Raw genomic sequence first — 16,840 nt, forward strand, 5'->3', positions numbered from 1 at the left:
CCCAACACTGACCCTGACATTAATAATTCCCCTAGCTCTAAACCTGACTATTACCCTATACCTAACCCTTATACTAGACTTAGACATAAACCTAATGCTAAAATTATCCCTAACCATAACCCTATACCTGACTTTAGCCCTAGCCATAATCCTAGCCCTTACCCTAGCATAAACCCTAGTCCTTATCCTAGCCCTAAACAAATCTTAATTATAACCCTAACCCTAACACTAGGCCTAACACAAATAATAACCATAGCCCTAATCTTAGCCATAATTTAGCCCTATCTCTTACCCTAACCCTAACCATAGCCAAAAGAGTAACTCTATATCTCATGCTAGCCCTAAATCTAGTTCTAACACTATACATTTTGGGAAGCCTAATCCTAGCCTGAACCATAGGTCTATTCATATCCCTGGCCATAACCCTAGATCTAACCCTAACTCTAAATCTAACCCTAAAATTAAGCCTAACCCTAAACCTAAGCCTAGCCCTAACCCTAAAGCTAATCCTAAAACTAGCCCTAACCCTAGCTCTTGCACTAAAACAAAACTGAGCCATAGACCTAACCCTAATCCTTAACATAAATGAAACCCTAATCCTACACCTAGCAATAATTCGAGTCTTAAGCTGAACACTAAAACTAATCCTCACACTGACTCTGACCTTAACACTAAACCTAGGTCTAAACATCATGCTAACCCTAAACCTAAAACTAACAATAGACCTAGTCCTAACCCCTAACACTAAAATTAGCCCTAATCATAACCCTAGTACTTACATCAGCTGTAACCCTAACCCTAGCCCTAACTTAACCCAAATCCTAGCCCTAATCTGAGCTCTAAACTTAGCATTAACCCTAAACCTAACTCTAACCCTATCACTAATTGTAACCATAACCCTAGCTGTAACCCTAGCTCTAACTCTATCCATTACCCTAACCATAATCCTAACCCTAATGCTTACCCTAGGCATAAACCTAAACCTATCCCTAATCTTCACCCCATCCATTGCTCTAAATCTAACCTAAAACCTAAACCTAACCCTATTATTATGCTGATCCTAATCTTAATGCTAATTTGAATCCTAACTTTAAACCTTAACCTATCCAAAACACTAATCATGACCATGACCTTAATGATACCCTTATCTCTAAACATGACCCTAACCCAAAACCTAACACTTACACAAGGTGTAGCCATAAAGCTATACTTAAACTATCTTTAACCATAACCCTAGTCCTGAAATTAGCCCTAACCATAATCCTAGCCATAAACCTAGCCTTAATCCTAACTTGAACCATAACCCTAGGCTTAACCCTAATTCTAACCCTCACCCTAGCCCTAAAACTACTCATAACCCCATCCCTTACCACAAACCCTAGTTCAAACCTTAGCCCTTATCATAACCTTATCCCTTACCATAACCATAAACCTAACCCTAACCCCTGCCCTAACCTTAGGCCTAATACTAACACTAAACCTAGTGCTAATCCAAACCCTAATTTAATCCTATACTAACCCTAACCCTAGCCCTAAGACTACCTATAACTCTTGCCCTAGCCCTAGACCTAGTTCTATCCTTAGCCCTATCCTAACTCTAGATCTAAACCTAACTCTAAATTTAACTGTAATCATAAGCCAATCCAAATCCTAACACTAACCCTTACCATAAAGCTAATCCTAAAATTTGCCCTAGCCCTGGCCCGAACAATAAAACAAAACCAAGCCATATCCCTAACCCAAAACCTTAACCTAAACCAAACCCAAATCTTAAACCTAGCCCTAACCTTAACCCTAAAAATTACTCTGACCCTGATGCTGACCCTAACACTAATCCTAGCTCTAATCATTACCCTAACTTAAATTAACCCTAACACTAGAACTAGCCTTAACCGTAACACTAAATCTAGCCTTAATTGTAACCCTAGTTCATACATTAGTCATTGTCCTAACCCTAGCATTAACAGTAACACAAACCCTACCCTGGATCTGAGCCCTAAACCTAGCTTTAACCCTAATCTTAACCTTAACACTAGCCATAAACCTAACCCTAAAACTAGCCCTAACCCTAGCTCAAACCCTATCCCTTACCCTAAGCCAAACCCTAAGCCAAATGCTAACCCTAACTTCAACTCTAACCATATTACTAGTCTTAACCATAACCCTCATTCTACCTCTAAACTTAACCCTGACCCTTATCTGACCCTAATAGTAACCCTAGGTATAAACCTGACCCTAAACCTAAACCAAATCCTAACACTAGACCTACCATTAACCCTATACTTATGTCTAAGCCTAACACTAGACCTATACCCAAAGCTAATCTTCAATATAGCTATAACTCTAGCCTTAGACCTAAAAAAAATCCTAATTCTGGCTCTAAACCTAAACTTAAACCTATCCCATACAGTGACCCTGATGCTTACACTTAAACTAGCTTTGAACCTGACACTAACCCAAAACCTAGACCTAACACTAGATCTAGCCATAATCCTAAACCTAAAACTAACCCTAAACATAACAATAGGTTTTACATTAAGCATAGTCCTAACCCTAGCCCTAAACCTAACACAAAACCTAGATCTAGTCCGAGGCCTAAACTTAGCTCTAAGCATAAACCTAAGCCTAGCCCTAACCTAAACACTAACTCTAAAACTAACCATCTTCTTAGACCTAACCCTAGCTCAAAGCCTAACCCTTACACTAAACATAACCCTAGCCCTATGCTAAATCCTAATCCTAAAGCTAACCCTAATCCTCTCCTTAACCCTAGCCCAAACATTAGCTCTAACTACATCCATTACCATAACCCTAATCCTAACCCTAATAAAAACCCTATTGCTAACACTAAACCTAACTCTAACAATAAGCTTGAACTTAGAACTAAACCTAAACCTAACCCTCAGACTAGCCCTAACCCTAGCTCAAAAACTAACTCTTATCCTAATTTAATCATAACCTTAACCTTAAACTACCACTTACCATAACCCTAACACTTACCCTAAACCAAACCCTAGCCCTATCCCTAAACCTAACCCTAATCCCAGACTTAATCCCAACCATAACCTAGCCGTAACCCTAGCTCTAAAACTATCCATTACACTAAACATAACCCTAATTCTAATGCTTACCCTAACCTGATCGCTGAAACCAAACCCAAACCTTACCTTAAACCTTAACTAAAACCTAAAGTAAAACCTTTCATTACCTTAACTCTAAACCTAACCCTAACACTAATTCGAGCCCTAACCCCTTAACCTTAACATAAACAAAACGTTAACCCTGACCCTGACAGTGACACTAATAATAATTTTAGCTCTAAGCTGACCTTTAACCTAAACCTAAGCCTTAAACTAGATCTAGCCATAACCTAATCCTAAAACTATCCTTAACCATAACCCTAGACCTGCTATTATCCCTAGCCCAAGTTCTAGCCCTAACCCTACCAGAATACCTACCCCTCATTCTAGCCCTAATCCTAGCCTTAATCCTGAACTGAACCATAACCCTAGGCCTAATCCTAATTCCAACCCTCACCCTAGCATTAAACCTAGCAATAACCCAACCCATTCCCCTAAACTTAACCCTAACCACAGTGCTAACCCAAAACCTAGCCCAACCCCTAGGCTTAACCCTAACACTAACCCTAGTGCTGATCCTTGCCCTAATTTAGCCCTATTTCTAACTCTCACCCTTAACCTACTCCTAAGAATAAATCTAATTCTCACCCTAGATGTATCCCTAGTTCTAACCATATTCCTTACCATAACCCTAAACCTAGCCCTATCCCTAGCATGATCCCAACAATAGATCAACCTTAATTCTAAATCTAACCCTAACCCTAAGCTTAAAATTCACTCTAACACTAGCCCTAACCCTGACGCTAATCCAAAATCTTGCCTTAACCCTAGCCCTAGCCCTAAAACAAAACTGAGCCATAGCCCTAACCGTAATCCTTAACCTAAACCAAAACCTAACTCTACACCTAGCATTAACTTTAGCCGTAATTTGAGTCCTAAACCTCACACTAAAACTAACCCTTAGCCTGACACTGTGAATAAATATAACCCTTGCTCTAAACATCACCCTAACCCTAAACCTAAAACTGGCACAAATTGTAACACTAGATCACACATTAGCCATAGCAGTAACCCTAGCCCTAACCAAACCAAAAACCTAGCCTTATTGCAGACTTAACCCTAGTTTTAAACCTAACCCTAACCCTAAACCTAGCACTAAACCTTACCCTAACCCTAGCCAGAATCATAACCATAACCCTAGCCTTATCACTAGCTCTAACCCTATCCATTACCCTAAACCTAACCATAACCCTAATGTTAACACTAGGCCTAACCCTAAACTTATTGCTAACCCTAACCTTATTCATTAACCTAAACGTAACCTGAACACTAAACCTAACCCTGTCATTACCCTAAACTTAACCCTAATTCTAATTTGGGCCCTAATCCTGAACTTAACCTAAGCCACACCCTAACTCTGACCCTTCCCGTAATAATATACCTAGCTCTAACAATGACCCTACCCCTAAACCTAACCCTTATTCAAGACCTATCCACAAACTTAACCCTAAAACTACTACTACCATAACCATAGAGCTGATATTTGCCTTGGCTGTAATCCTAGCCCTAACCTAAACACAAACCGTACCCCTAACCCTAAACCTAAACTTAACTCTAGCCCTAATCCTATCCTTAACCCTAACCCTAAACTTAGCTCTAACCCTATCAATTAGCCAAAACATAGCCCTAATTCTAATGCTAACCCTAGGCCTATATCTAACCCTATGCCTAAACGTAACCCTATCCATTATGCTAAACCTAACCTGAACCCTAAACCTAACTCTATCATTAGCCTAAACCAAACCCTAATGCTTATTTGAGTCCTAACCCTAAGCCCTAAACTAAACAAAACCCTAAACATGACCCTGACACTAATAATACCCCTAGTTCTAAATTTGACTCTTACCCTAAATCTAACCATTACACTAAACGTAACCATAAACCTAACCCTAAAACTATCCCTAACCATAACACTAGAGCTCACATTTGCCCTAACACTAATCCTAGCCCTAATCAAAACACAAATCCTAGCCCTCATCCTAGCCCTTAACCTAGCCTTAATAATACCTCTAATGAAACCCTAGCCCTAATCTTAATTCTAACATTAATCCTAGACCTAAACCTAGCTCTAACCCTATCATTTACATGAAATCTAACCCTAAGCCCAAAACTAACCATAGGACTAAACATAAACATAAACCTAGCCCTATTCCTAGACCTAATTAAGCCCTATAACTAACCAAAGCCTAAGCCTAGCCCTAAGACTAACTTTGACTCTCGCCCTAGCCATAACCTAAGTTCTAACCCTAATTTTACCATAACCAAAATCCTAGCTATAAACCTAGAAGTAATGCTAGCCATATCCTTAGCCCTAGACCTAACTCTAAATCTAACTCTAAACCTAAGACTAAACCTAACCCCAACACTAGTCCTAAACCTAATGCTAATTTTAAAACTAGCCCTAACCATAGCCCTAGCTCTAAAACAAAACAGAGCCATAGCCCTAACTTTAAAGCTTAACCTAAACCAAAACCTCACCCTACACCTAGCCCTAACTCTAGCCTTAATTCGAATCCAAATTGTAACCCTAAAACTACCCCTGACCTTAATTTTTACCCTAATACTAATCCTAGCTCTAAACATCAACCTAATGTTAAACCTAACCCTAACACTAGACCTACTCCTAACAACAATCTTATAAATAGTCCAAATCGTAACTCTACTGCAAACATTGGCCATAACTCTGAACCTAGCCCTAACTCCAACCAATATTTAGCCCTAATCTGAAACTTAATTTTAGCTTAAACAGTAAACCTAATCCTAACACTACCACTAACCCTACCCTAAATGAAGCCCTAACCCTAGGTCTAACCCTATCTCTTACCCTAATCCAACCCTAACCCTAATGCTAACCCTAGTCTTAACCCTAATCCTATTACTAGTACTAATCCTAGCCCTCATTCTAGCTCTAACCAAAACTCAAACCTGAATCTTATTCTGACACTAATAGTAACTGTAGGTCTAAACCTGACCCTAACCCTATACTGAAACATAAAACTAGCACTAAAAATAAACCCATTCAAAAACCTAACCCTAACACTAGCCCTAGACCTAAACCTAATCATAAATCTAGCCATATCTCTAGAAGTAAACCTAAACAAAACCTAGCCCAAACACTAACCCTAGCCCTAGACGTAACCCTAGTGATAATTCTGTCTTTAACCATAAAGCTATCTCTAACCTGAACACTACCCTGACCCTAAAACTAACTCTAGCTCTAGATATCACGCTAACACTAACCCTACACTAAAACTTGGGTTAACCATAACATGAACCCCAAAACTGGCACTAATCATAACCCTAGTTCGTACATTACCTATAGCCCTATAACTAGCCCTAACCTAACCCGAAATCTAGCCCTAATCCGAGCGCTAACCCTAGCTTTAACTCTAACACTAACCCTAGCCATAAGCCATTACCTAACCCTTCCCTAAACCTAGCTCTTATCCTATTTGTTACCTTAAGCCAAACCCTAAACCTAATGCTAACCGTAGTCCTAACCCTAATCCATAGCCTAACCCAAACACTAACCCTATTACTAGGCCTAACCCTAGACCTGATTCTAGCTCTAACCATAACCCAAACTCTAATCCTAACCCTGAAACTTATACTGACCCTAACACTAACCGTAGGTCTAAACCTGACCCTAACAAGAACCCAAACCCTAACATTAATCCTATACCTAAACTTAAACCTAACACTATTCCTAGACATAAACCTAATCCTAAATCTAGCCATAACTCTAGCCCAGAAGTGAACAACAACCTTGGCCTAGCCCTAACAATCACCCTTAACATAACCTAAACACTAACCCTATTGTAGACCTAAACCTAGTCCTAATTCTGGAACTAACCCCAACACTCACTCTAACCCGAACACTGACCCTGACCATAATAAACCTAGCTCCAAAGCTCAACCTAACTCAAAACCTAATCCTAACACTACACCTAGCCATGACCGTAACCATACAACTAGCCCTAATCATAACCCAAACTCCTAACTACCCATGGCCCTATCCCTAGGCCTAAAATAATACAAAACCTAGCCCTAATTCTATGCCCAAACCTATCCTAAATGTAGCCCTAAACTAACACTAGACCTAACCATAACCCTAAACCTCCCCTTAGACCTAACCCTTGCTAAAGCCTCACCTTTACCCTAAACATAACCCTAACCCTATCCCAAACCCTAAACTAACAGTAGCCCTAATCTTAACCTTAACTGTAGCCCTAACCATAGCTCTAATTCTATACACTACCCTAACCCTAGCCCTAGTCCTAACGATAACCCTAGCCCTAACCCTAGCTCTAATCCTATCCATTACCCTAAACACAATCCTATCCCTAATTCTAACTCTAGGCTTAACCCTAACCCTATCACAATCCCTAAATCTATCCATTACCCTAAAACTAACCTGTACCATAATCCTAAGCCTATTCATTACCCTAACCATAACTCTAACCCTAAAGCTAATTAAAGCCCTAAACCTAAACCTTAGTTTAAACTGAACCATAAGCCATACCCTGACCTTAATAATACATCTAGCTCGAAACTTGGCCCTTACCCTAAATCTAACCCTTACACTAGACCTAACCATAAACATAACTCTAAATCTATCCCTAACCCTAACCCTAGACTTAACCCTAGACACTTTCCCTAACACAAACCGTAGCTCTAAACCTTATCCTAACTGAAAAACTAACCTTAACACTAGACAAACTGTAAATCTACCCATAATGATAACCCTAGCTCTTACATTACCCATACACCTAACAAACAATCTAGCCCTAATCCTAGCCCTAAACCTAGACCTAAGTATATCCCTAACCCTATCCCTAGCACTAACCTTAACCCTAACACTGGCCCTGGCCCTGGCCCTAACCCTACTCAAACTCTAATTCTTACCCTAAACATAACAATAGCCCTAACCCTCAAATTAACCCTACACCTAGCCCTAAACCTAACTGTAACCATAGCACAAATCCTAGCACAAACTCTAACCAATATCTAAATATAACCCTAACCTTAATGCTAAACCAAGCTATAACCCTAACTCTAACCATAACTGTATCCCTGACTCTAACCCTTAACCCTCACCCTAGCCCTAACCCTACCTCAGACCCTAATAATTCTGCTAAACCTAACACTAACACTAACCCTAGGCTTATCATTAAACCTAGCCAAAATCGTAAGTTTATCACAAACCCTAACACTAGCACTAATCCTATAATTTACCCTAAACATAAAACTAACCCAAATGCTAACCCTAGGCATAACCCTAATCCTATTGCTAATACTAGCCCTATCTATTACTCTAAACCTAACCTGAATTCTAAACCTAAGATTATTCATTACTTTAACCCTAACCCTAATGCTAATTTGAGCCCTAACTCTAAACCGTATCCTAAACCAAACCCTAAACCCGTCACTAACCATAAGAATACACCTAGCTCTAAACCTGACATTTACCTTAAACCTAACTTTCCACTACACCTAGCCATAAACCTAAAGTTAACACTATTCCTATCCATAACCCTAGACCTGATATTAGCCCTAGCCCTAACACTAGCTCTAATATTAACCCAAACCCTAGCCCTCATTATAGTCCTAAACCTAGCCTTAATCCTAACCCGAACACTCACCCTATTCCTACACCTAATTTTAACCCTTGCCCTAGCCCTGAACCTAGCCATAACCTCATCCCTTCCCCTAAAACTAACCATAACCCTAACACTAACACAAACCCCAATTCTAGCCCTAAACATGGGCCTAACCCTAACACTAAACCTAGCGCTAATCTAGCCTTAATTTAGCCCTAATCCTAAGCAAATCCCTAACTCTAGTCCTAAGAATAACTGTAACTCTCAACCTAGCCATATTTCTATTTCTAAACCTGTCCATTACCGTAACCCTAACACTAGGCCTAACCTTAGCCCTAACCGTAGATCTAATCATAACTCTAAATCTAACCCTAACCTTAAGCCTAAACCTCACCCTACCACTAGCTAAACACTATCACTAATCATAAAACTAACACTAACTCTAGCCCTAGCCCAAAAAAATAAAAAAAAATCCATTTTCCTAACCCTAAACCTCACCTAAACCAAACCCTAAACCTACAACTAGTCATAACCCTAGCTCAAATTGGAGTCCTAGCATTAAAAATAACCCTGACTCATATCCAAACACTAAAACTAGCTCTATATATCATTCTAACCATAACGCAAATGCTAACACCATTCCTAGCTCAAACATTAACCCTAAAAATAACCCTAGTTCTTACATTACCCATAGTCCTAACCCTAGCCCTAAACCAAAAACAAAAATAACCCTAATCTGAGCCCTAAAACTAGATTTAACCCTAACCCTAGCCCTAGCCCTAAACCTAACCTTAACACTAGCTCTAATCCTAGCTGTAACCCTATCCCTTATCCTAAACCAAATGCTGTCCATAATGCTAAGCCTAGTCCTAATCGTAATCCTTAGCCTAAATCAAACACTAACCCTATTACGAGTCAAAACCCTAACCCTCTTTCTAGATCTAAATCTAACCCCAAACCTACCCCTAACCTTCACCTTATTCTGATCATAACACTAATTATAGGTCTAAACCTGACCCTAACCCTAAACTGAAACCTGAAATTAGCCCTGCCAGTAAACTTTTACCTATACCTAACTCTGACTCTACCCCTAGACCTAAACCTAATTCTAAAATCTAGTGATAACTCTAGCCCTAGACCTAAACAAAAACATAGTCCTAGCCCTAACAATAACCCTTAAAAGAAACCAAACAATAACACTACCCCTAGAACTAACCCTACTCCTGATTCTGGCTTTCACCCTAACTCTAATCTGAACACTGATCCTGACACTAACACTAAACCTTGCTCTAAAACTGACTCTAAACCAAAATCTAAACCTAACAGTAGACAGAGCCATAACCCTAACCCTAAAACTAGCCCTAATTAGAACCCTAGATCTTACAGTACCCATAGCACTAACCCTAGACCTAATCCTAACACAAAACCTAGCCCTAATCCAAGGCATAAACCTACTGTAAGCATATTCCTAACCCTAAACATAGCCCTAACCCTAAGCCTATATATAACCCTTATTATAACCCTATTCCTAATGCTAACCCTAGGCCTAACCCTAACCCTATCACAAACCCTAAATCTCTCCATTACCCTAAACCTACACTGAACCCTAAACCTAACCCAATTCATTACCCTAAACCTAACTCTAACCCTAATGCTCATTTGAGCCCTATCGCTAAATCTTAACCTAATCAAATCCTAAACCTGACCCTGAACCTAAAAATACCCCTAGCTCTAAAACTGACGCTTACCCTAAACTTAACACTTACAGTAGACTAAGACATAGACATAATCCTAAATCTACTCCTAACTGTAACACTAGACCTGATATTATCCCTATCCCTAATTCTAGATATAACTCTACAACAAACCCTAGCCCTCATCCTAGCCCTAAACCTAGCCTTAATCATAACCCTAACACTAACCCTAGACCTAATCCTAATTCTGAACCTCACTCTACCTCTAAACCTAGCTATAACACACCCCTTATTCTAAACTTAACACTAAACCTAGCCTTAATGCTAGGCCTAAGCTGAACACTAACCCTAATTCTAATCCTTGCCCTGATTTAGCCCTATCCCTAAAACTAACCATAACCCTAGCCCTAAGACTAACTCTAATTCTCACCCTAGCCTTATACATAGTTCTATCCATATCATTTACCATAACCCTAAACCTAGCCCTAGCTCTTGCCCTATCCTTTGACCTAGCCCTAACCATAGATCTAACCCTAACTCCAAGTCTTAACATAACCCTAAGCCTAACCCTAACACAAACACTATACCTAACCCTAAGGCTAATAACATAACCTAGGAATAAAGAAAAACTGAGCAATAGAGGCTAAGGATGTGGCTCAAGTGATAGCACATTCACCTTTCATGCATGGGGTTCTGTGTTCGACCATCAGCAACAATAAAAATAGAATTAAAAAAAAAAAAAAGATGTCGTGTCCAATAAAAACTAAACAAATAAAAAATATTTAAAAAATTCTCTCTCTCTCTCTCTCTCTCTCTCTCTCTCTCTCTTTCTAAAAAAAAAAAAAAAACTGAGCAATACTCCTAACCTTCAACCTTAACTTAAACCAAATGTTAACACTACACCTAGACCTAACCCTAGCCCTAATTCGAGTCCTAAACATAAACTAACCCTGACCACGAATCATATACTAACACTCACCCTAGGTCTAAACACCACTCTAAACTTAAACCAAAACCTAATAGTAACCATAGCCTTAATTTGAGACATAACCCTAACCTTAAAAATAACCCTGAGGCTGACTCAAATCCTAACAGTCACACTAGCTCTAAAGACCGCCCTCACCTTAAACTGAACAATAACAGTAATCATAGGCCTATTTGAGTCCTAAACCTAACCCTAAATATAACACTGTCTCTGAATCATAACCAAATACTAACCTAGCTATATATATGACCCTAACATTAAACCTAACACTAACACTAGACCTATCCCTACACCTAACCCTAATTGTAACCCTAGTTCTTACATTATCCATTGCCATAACATAGGCCTAACTCTAACAAAAAATTAGCTCTAATCTGAGCCCTAAACCTAGATTGAACCCTAACCCTAACACTAACTCTAGCCCTAACCCCAGCTCAAAGCCTACCCCTTACCCAAAGCAAAACCCTAACCTTAATGGTAACTCTAGACCTATCCCTAATCCTTAAGTAAACAAAAAACCCTAACCCTATTAATACTCATAACCCTACCCCTCACTCTAGCTCTAAAACCAATCTAAATCCTAAGGTTAACCCTCACCATTATTTTGACCCTAACACTAAACTTATGTCTAAACCTGGCCCTAACCCTAGACCAAACCCTAACACTAGCCCTAGACATAAACCAAATCCTAAATCTAGCCTCATTTCTAGCCCTTGACATAAACAAAAACGCATCCCTAGCCCTTAAAGTAACCCTTAAACTAACACAAACACTAACCCTACCCCTAGACCTAAACCTAGTTCTCATTCTCCTAACTCTAACTCTACCCTAAACACTGACCCTGCTTTTAAAAGTAAACCTAACTCTAGACCTGACCCTACCAAAAAATCTAAACCTAACAGTAGACCTAGCCAAAATCCTAACCCTAAAAATAGCCCTAATCTTAACCCTAGCTCTTACATTACCCACAGCCCTAACCCTAGGCCTAAACCTAACACAAAAACCTAGAGCTAATCCTAGGCCTAAGCTTAACCCTAACCCTAACCCTAATCTAACACTTGATTAGTTCTAAACTTAGCTCAAAGCCTAAACTTTATCCTAAACATAAACCTTCACCTATCCCTAAATATACCCCTAACACTAATCCCACATCCTAAACTTAACCCTAAACCTAGCTCTAAACCTACTCATTACCCTAAAACTAACCCTAAACCTATTGATAACCCTTGACCTAAACCTAACCCTAAACCTAACCAGAAAACTAACACTAGATCTAGCCCTAAACCTCACATTCACCATAGACCTAATTCTATCTCATACCCTAACCCTTACCATAAACCTAAAATATAACCATAGCCCTAACCCTAAATCTAAACCTTAATCTAACCCTAAATATACCCCTATGCCTACATCTAACCATATCCTTTACTCTAACCCTAAACTTACCCCTAATGATGATGCTAGCTCTAATCCAACCCTTACCCTAACTGTACTCTAATCTTATCCCTAGACATAACTCTTAACCAAACACTCAAACCTAGCCCTAACCCTAGCTCAAAACCTAACCTTTATGCTAAACATTACCCTACACTAAACCCTAGTTCTAACTCTAAACCTAACCCTATCTCAAGACTTATTCCTAACCATAACCCTAGCCGTAACCTTAGCTCTAACCCTATCCATTATCCTAACCATTACCCTTAGGCTAATGCTAACCCTAGGACTAACACAAACCCTATCACTAAACCTAATCCTATCAATTACCTTAAACCTAACCTGAACCCTAAACAAAAATCTATCATTACCCTAAACCTGACCCTAATGCTTATTTGAGCCCGAACCATAAACCCTAACCTCAACCAAACTCTTATCTGATAAAAACCCTAAAAAATTCCCCTAACTTTAAGCCTGAAACTTACCCCTAAAACTATCCCTTACACAAGACTTAGCCATAAACCTAATCCTAAAACTGTCCTCTCCTCAACCATAACCCCACACCTGACATTAGCTCTAGTCCTAATCCTAGCCCTAACCCCAACAAAAACCCCAACACTTATACAAGCCCTAAACCTAGATATCCCTAACCCTAACCCTACCCCTAGCTCTAACCCCAATACTAACCCTAGCCCTAACCTTTGACCTAATTTCACCCTATCTTTAAACCTAACCCTAACGCTAAATCTAAGAATAAATCTAACTTTCACACTAGCCCTATCACTTGTTCTAACCATATCCATTAACATAACCCTAACCCTAGCCCTAATCTTAGTCCTAACCCTTGCCATATACATAGCCTAAGCACTAAACTTAGATCATAATCTATCTCTAAATCTAACCCTAACACCAAAGCCTAAGCCTAACGCTTACACTAGGCCTCACTCTAACACTATTCCTAAAACTAGCCCTAATCCTAGCCCCAGCCCTAAAACAAAACCGAGCCATAAGCTCTATCCCTAACCCTTAAACTAAACCAAACACTAACCATATACCTACACCTAACACTAGCCCTAATTCTAGATTTAAACTGAACCCTAAAACTAACCCTGACACTGACACTGACACTAACATTAATCCTAGCTCTAAACATCAACCTAATCCTAACAAAAACCCTAACAGTAAACCTAGCCCTAATCTTAATCCTAAAATTAGCCCTAATCATAACCCTTGTACTTAGATTGCCATAATCTTAACCCTAGCACTAACTAACCTACACCCTAGCCCTAATCAGAGCCCTAACTTGAGCTTTAACACTAAACCTAACCCTAACCCCAGCCCTAGCCCTAATCAAAATCATAACCATAACCCTAGACCTAACACTATACATTATCATAACAATAACCCTAACCTTAATGCTAACCCTAGGCCTAAACCTAACCCTATCTCTAATCCTATCCCTATCCATTTCTCTAAACCTAACATGAACCCTAATTATAAGCTATCATTACCCAATCTTTTACTCTAATGTTAATTCAATCCCTAACTTTAAGCCTTAACCTATTCCCAAACCCTAACCTAGACATTTGCCTTTTAATACCCGTAGCCCTAAAAATGACCCTAACCCTAAACCTAAACCTTACACTAGATATACCCATAATCCTAACCCTAAAACCGTCTTTAAGCATAAGTCTAGACTTGAAATTAGCCATACTCCCTAATCCTAGCACTAGCCTTAAAACAAACCCTAGCCCTCATCCTACCCTAAATCTAGCCTTAATCCTAACCCTAATCCTAACCCTTATTCTAAACATCACCCTACCTCTAAAACTAGCATTACATGATCCCTTACCATAAACTAAATCCTAAATCTAACCCTAATACTATGCTTAAACTGAACACTAACCAAAGATCTAATACTAGCCCTAATTTAGCACTATTGCTAACCCTAACCCTAACCTTAGCCCCAAGACTAACAATAATTCTCACACTAGCCCTATCACTAGTTATAATTCTAGCCATTACCATAACCCTAACCCTAGCCCTAACCCTTGCCCAATCTTTAGTCCTAGCCCTAACCCTAAGCCTAAGCCTCACACTAACACTAAAACCTAATCCTAATGCTAATCATAAAACTAGCCCTAACCCTACCACTAGCAGTAAAACAAAACCAAGAAATAGACCTAACCATAAACCTAATGTAAACCAAACCCTAACCGTACACCTATACCTAACCATAGCCTTAATTTGAGTCCTAACCCTAACCTTAAAATTATACCTGACACTGACTCATAAGCTAAACTCACCCTAGCTTGAAACACCATCCTAAACTTAAACCAAAACTTAATAGTAACCTAGCCCTTATTTGAGTCCTAACCCTAACCCTGACCCTGACTCATATCCTAAAACTAACACTAGCTCTAAATATCACCCTTAACTTAAACTTAACCCTAACACTAAAATTACCCCTAACCCTAACCTTAACCCTAAAACAAACACTAATTGTAACCCTAGTTCTTATATTATTGATTGCTCTAACCCTAGTCCTAACCCAAACATAAAACTAGCCCTAATCCAAATCCTAAACCTAACTTTAACCCTAACCCTACCCTAAATCTAGCCCTAACCCTAGCTCTATACCTATCCCTTACCCTAAGTGAAACCCTAACCCTAATGGTAAACCTAGACCTATCCCTAATCCTTAGGCTAACCAAAATCCTAACCCTATTAAGAGTCTTGACCCTAGCCCTCATTATAGCTCTTATCTTATCCCAAACTCTTTCACCACCCCTGACCCTTATTCTGACCTAACACACGTCCTAGGTCTAAACTGACCCTACACCTATAGGAAACCCTAACACTGGTCAAACCACTAACTTATACCTAAATCTAACCCTAACCCTAGCCCTAAGACTTACTCTAACTCTCACACTATCCCTATCCCTAGTTCTATGCCTATCTATTACAATAACCCTAACCCTAGCCCTAACCCTTGCCCTATTCTTAGTACTAGCCCTAACCCTAGACCTAACTCTAACTTGAAATCTAAACCTAAACCTAAGCCTAAGCCAAACACTAAAACTAGCCCTAACCTTAATGCTAATGGTAAAACTAGATGTAACCCTAAAAATAGCAGTAAAACAAACTGAGGAATAGCCCTAACCATAAACCTTAACTTAAACCTCAATTTAACACTACACTTAGACCTAACCATAGCCTTAATTCGAGTCCTAACCCTAACCTTATATCTAACCCTGACATTGACTCATATCCTAATGCTCACCCTAGCTCTAAACACCCTCCTAACCTTAAACTGAAACCTAAATGTAAACTTATTCCTAATTCGAGTCCTAAACTTAACCCTGACCCTGACTCATATCCTAACACTAACCATAGCTCTAAATATCATCTTAACCTTAAACCTAACCCTAACACTAGACCTACCCCTAACCCTAACCCTAAAACTATCCCTCATTGTAACCCTAGTTCTAACATTAGCCATTGCCTTATCATTAACCATAAATGTAACCCAAAAACTAGCCCTAATCTGAGCCCTAAAACTAGATTTAACCCTAACCCTAACTCTCGCCCTAACCCTAGCTCTAAGACTATTGCTTACCCTATGATAACCCTAACCCTAATGGTAGCCCAAGAACTATGCTTAATCCTTTGGCTAACCACAATCCTAACCTTGTTAATAGTCCTGAATTTAGCCCTCATTCTAGCTCTAATCTTATCCCAGTTCCGAACACTAACCCTGACACTTATGCTGACCCTAACACAAACCCTAGTTCTAAACTTGACCCTAACACTAGACTAAAACCTAACACTAGCCCTGGACCTAATCCTAATCCTAAATCTAGCCTTATATCTAGATTTAGACCTAAACAAAAGCCTAGTACTAAGCTGAACAATAACCCTTATCCTAACACAAACACTAACCCTATCCCTAGACCTAAACCTACTCCTAATTCTGTCTGTAACACT

The sequence above is a fragment of the Marmota flaviventris genome, chromosome 4, assembly GCF_047511675.1.
Source record: "Marmota flaviventris isolate mMarFla1 chromosome 4, mMarFla1.hap1, whole genome shotgun sequence".
Classification (NCBI taxonomy): Eukaryota; Metazoa; Chordata; class Mammalia; order Rodentia; family Sciuridae; genus Marmota; species Marmota flaviventris.